We start from the raw sequence: 5540 nt of genomic DNA, 5'->3' as shown, positions 1-5540 counted from the left end.
GAGAGTATGTTCATACAACTGAGGAGATACAGGTGTTAACCCAAGATGGTGACTTTTAAAATGTGTCCAAAAATTCTAGATATTCCTCCCTTCAAAACATGGAGCTTAATTCTCTTTCCCATGAGTATGGGCTGGATTCAGTGACTAATGTCTAATGAACAGAATATGGCAGAAATCAAGGGATGTCACTTCAGAGATGAGATGTAAAAGACTGTGTCTCCCATCGTGGGCTTGCTCACCTCTCTTGCATCTCTTCCTTTGGGAGAAGCCATGTCATGAGCACTCTTTGGAGAGGTCAACACGGCAAGAAATTGAGTCCTCCTGCAATAGCCACATGGGGGGCTTAGAACTGCCACCTCCAGCCCGTCACATCTTCAGAAACTGCAGTCCCTGTCGACAGCTTGACTGCAACCTCATGAACGACCCTGAGCTAGAACCACCCAGCCAAGCTGCTCCTGGATTTCTGACCCTCAGAAACTGAGTTCATAAATTTGGAGATAACTTGTTATGCAGCAATAGATAACTTGTATACCCAGTGACCAGAGCTGTTTAGGGCATAGGGAAGCTATGACAAAATCATCTCAGGTAATCTGTACCTACTCCACACAGCTGGGACTGTACTGGGCTGGTGGGCAAAAGGAAATCCCTATAACTAGATGGGGGAATTACTGGGGAGGTGGGGAGGACAGAAAGATGCTCCCAAGATACAGGAATGGTCCCTGCAGCTCAGTTCTCTACTGAAGGCAGACAGAGGGGGTGAGATCCTGACCACGTGGACACGGCAAAGGAGTTAGCAAAATGTCGGAGATGGAGTGCTGGCAAAGTTGTCCTTGAGGATGGTGTCACCTGCTGCAGGAGTGAAAGAAGGGTGATAGGGGTGTGGAGAATCCTGAGTGCCAGTGTTAGATTTGGCTGGTCTGGTGACGGTGCCTATGGTAATCAGCGCTAGACTAGAAGGACCCCAGCAGCCTCCACCAAAGCCTGGCCTTCAGTAGACACTGCCAAGCAGTCCAAGTGCTGGGGGCATTGGCAATGATGGTGCAGAGATAAGAGCTGTGCAGAGCATGGAAAGGGGTTGGCCAAGCAATGCCCTGGGCTTCAACTTATGGATCAAACTCTAAGGGGAGAGATCTTGATTTCTTCTGCCCACTGAGGATGAAAGTTCACATTTAGACATTTGAATTGGCATTTGAAAACTAAAACTTGAGATGTACTTACCCTTTTGAGGTTGGGATTTACTTAAACTTTAAGATATGAGGGGCCTTTCTTTATCTCCCCAACAATTTATTTTGAAACTTAATGAAAGAAATAAAATGAGTTAGAAAATAAGTTTTTAAAACTTTAAGAAATAAATAAAAATTTAATAACTTATTGACACAAATCTTTCCCCCAATTTCATGAAAATTAATTCTAATGTGGTATTGTTATAATGTATGTCTGAATAAAAATTTAACTTGGGTCTTCCCTGGTGGTCCAGCAGGTAAGACTCCATGCTCCCAATGCAGGGGGCTCGGGTTCGATCCCTGGTCAGGGAAGTAGACCCCACAGAGATGCCGCAACTAAGAGTTCTCATGCCACAACTAAAGATCCCGTGTGTTGCGATGAAGATCCCGTGTACCGCGATGAAGACCTGGCACAGCCAAATAAATAAATAAATATTTTTAAAAATTTAACATGGAATTGTTTTTCCATTCCTGATGTGTTAATTATTCAAGCACTGTCAAGTTAACATTGTTACAATATTTTTCTGGGTAAAGAATTTGATTCATTACTTTACAACTTGTTTTGAGAATAGATTTTGCATTAATTTATTGAGTTTCACTGACAACTGAACATAGTAACTCTACAGTATAATATCAGGGTATATGGTAAACTAAGGAACAAGTTTATCTATTTTTTTCAACAGATGTGCACTGGACATCTACTCCGTGTCAGCCAGTGTGGAAAACACATAGAAGGTGAGCAGTTAATAGCTTGGCACAAAAATGTAGTTGCCAATAGGAAGGCAGGCCCAGTGATGATGAAGGTGATGCTGATGATAATGATGGAGGCTAATTGCTATTCAGTGCTCTGTGCCTTGAGCTGTACTAAACATTGTATAAGCATCATTTCACAAAATTGTTACAACAACACTATCAAGTTGTTACAACTAAGGTCCTCGTTTTGCAGATTAGAAAAAAGAGGCTTATTAAATTGAATTAACTTGCCCAAAGTTACACCTACAGGCTGGAGCCCATATTGACAAACAAGACCTGTCACATTCCAAAGCCTGTGTTTTTCATTTCCACATCGGCAGGAAAACTAGAAAAACTGCCTACACTGAGAGAATATTATTAGAGACTCTAGATAAAATTTCAGAATTAAAATCTGTATGTGGAGGCAGTAAAGAGAGGAATCAACATCTGTGGTGTGAAGAACCAAGTGAGAAGTTCTTTCAGAATGCAAATTAAAAGACAAAAATCAGGCCCTGGAGAATGTGAAGGATATATGGGCAATTGGATTCTCTGTAGCGGTCAGAATCCGTGGAAAAGAAGTAATAATATATGATTAAAAAGTTTGTATTTAAGAAAAACTTGATTCTGCACCTTGAAAAGTTTCCCTCAGTACAGAGTAAAATTACTGAAAAATACAAACAATAAATGTATTGTCTGCAAATGTCTTTATTTTTATTGAAATACAAGAAAATGCACAGATCCTAATGGTTTGGTTCAATGAGCTTTGACCTACAAATGGGACAGAAAATAATTCCAAAACCCTAGTAAGTTCTTTTGTGTTCCTTTCTAGTTAATCCCTACCCCAGCAGCAACCACCGTCCTGATTTCTCTCACCATAGATTAATTTTGCCTGTACTTGAACTTCATCTAAATGGAACTATACGGTAAGTAACTGTCTGGCTTCTTTTCCTTACTATATGTCTTCACTATTCATCAGTGGTTTATTTCCTTCTATTGCTGAGACATATTCCATTATATGAATAAACAACAATCTGTTTGTCATTTCTCTTGCTAACATTTGGATTTTTTCCAGGCTTTGGCTATAATAAATAAAATTGCTATGAACATTCTTGTGCAAAGCTTCCTGTAGACATATGTTTTCACTTCTCTGGGGTAAATACCTAGGAGAGGATTTGCTGAGACAGGGCAAGTTTCTGTTCGACTTCATAAGAAACTGACAAGCAGTGCCACAAAGTGGTGATGTTGTTTTAGACTCTTACCAGCAGCATGTCAGAGTTCCGGTTGCTTCACAGCCTGGTCAACATTTGGTGCTTTCAGTATTTTTCATTTTAATTTGGGTCTGAAGTGGTATCTTGTTGTGGTTTCAATTTTCATTTTCTTGAAGACTAAGGAGGTTGAGCATCTTTTCATGTGCTTATTGGTCATGGTCTGTCTTCTTTGGTGAAGTGTCTGTTCAAATCATTTGCCCATTTTTAATGTAGTGGTTTCTCGTAATAAGCCAGGTGAGAAATTATGACAACTCGAACTGAAGGAGTTGCAATGGTGATCATATAAGTATTTATGTCTGCTTTAGAACAGGCTTAGTCACAGGATGATTGTACTTCTTGGCATCATTACAAAAACTGTCTTCAGAAGACTTTTGTGAGTCATTTTCAGGGAAGTCCTGGTACCTTCATTGGCCTTCATTTCTAATTTTTTCCCTCATTTGACTGTGTATTTGAACACAAGATTTATTATAAATGCTTTTAGGTGGAAGTTTCCAACGCAGGAAGCAAACAATGAGCTCAGGCAGATTTATTGTATATATTTTTGTTTTCACTTAGCTATTAACGTGCCAATTATGAAATTAGTTTTCTAGTTATCACATTGATTAAATATAAGAAATAAGTTTGTACAAAATGAAACAAATATGAAGTGAATTTTAGATGGTATAAAAGTAAGAGAATAGCGAAGCATCTCTTAAACTGTAGCATCTATACCATGGATTCATGAACTGTGATAGTAGTTTTGCCCTGAAAAGTATGGGAAGGCATGGTTAATCAGATATAAACTGTAATAAAATACTGTATTAGACCAGTTCATTAAAAAAAATGACATTTAGACAACAGAGACAAGACACCAACTCTAAATATAAAAGGAATCTGCAATATTTTCTGCTTCTAAGAATTCCTATTCTATTTAGAGTTGGTTTCTTGTCTCTATTGTCTAATCTCATGGGGTTTTTTTTTTTTTCAATGAACTGCTCTAAGAAGCAAATCCCATGTAAGTAATAGAAGAAAACTTCTCTTAGCTGAAGATAGTTGCAAATTCTCAAATTGTAAGGCCCACCAACACCAAGAAAAATAAATGAAAGGAGACCCATACCCAGCCAGTGATGGTGTATTTCAAGGGTAAAGGGAATTTCTTTTGAGTGTCTAGGAAAGGCATTTGAAAGGTAAACGCATAGTCAGATTAGCATCAGACTTGTCTTCTGCAGCACAAAGGGCAACACATCAATATCTGCAATTCTGAGGGGAAAGTATTGCAGCCCAAGAATTCTCTAACTTATCAAGCTATTGTTTATTTGTGAGAGTAACATATAAATTCTCAGACATAGAGGAATTTAGAAAGTACACTGTTTTACTTTCTTATTGCTGCTTTAACAAATTAGCACAAACTAGTGACTGAAACAACACAGGTTTATTCTTTTACAGTTCTGTAACTCAGAAGTCCTAAAATCAAGGTGTTGTCAGGGCTGTGTACCTTCTGGAGGCTCCCGGAGAGATTTCACTTCCTTGTGTTTTCCAGATCCTAGAACTCATACACATTCCAGGTCTTGTGGTTCCTTTGTTCACCTTCAAAGCCAGCAAAGTTACATCTCCCTGACCATTTTCCATCATCACTGCTCCCTCTGACCTTCCTGTTCTGCCTCTTTTCCACCTAAAAGGATCCATGCGATTACTTTGACCCCCCAGATAATCTCTCCATATCTAGATCCTTAACCTGATGACATCTACAAAGACCCTTTTATCATGTAAGCTAACGTGTTCCCAGGTTCTGAAGATTAGGACATGGACAGTTTTTGGAGTTGGGGGGCATTATTCTGACTACCACAGAATATATGCCAAACAGGACCCTTCTTGAAAAAAGGTAAAGATCTACAAATTTAAAAATCAATTGGAAGAAAACATGAGAACAGTCAAAAAATTTTTGAAAACAGAAAAGTAATGATTGGGGCATGCCCTAACACTCTCTAAAATTGTACAGCTGGAACAATAAAACTGGAACACTGGAACAGATAGACAGATAGAAAGTCCACTAATAGGGCCCAAACATCCGTATGAATTTAAATCAAGAAAATCAGAAAGAAATCCAGTATTAGGAAAACTAACAAATTGAGAAAAGAAGTTTAGATCCTAAACTCGTGCCCACAGAAGGGAACGATTTGAATATATGTATTTTTAAAAAATGAAACCATGAAACTATTGGGAGAAAATTTAAGTGAATAATTCTGTAATTTTAGAGTGAAGATGAATTTCTAAGTATAGCTCCCAAGCCAGAAACTCTTAAAAGAAACCCCTAATGGATATATTTGAAGATATAAAC

This window comes from Orcinus orca, chromosome 7 (genome assembly GCF_937001465.1).
Source record: "Orcinus orca chromosome 7, mOrcOrc1.1, whole genome shotgun sequence".
Taxonomy (NCBI): Eukaryota; Metazoa; Chordata; class Mammalia; order Artiodactyla; family Delphinidae; genus Orcinus; species Orcinus orca.
Note: the sequence above shows the minus strand (reverse complement) of the source record.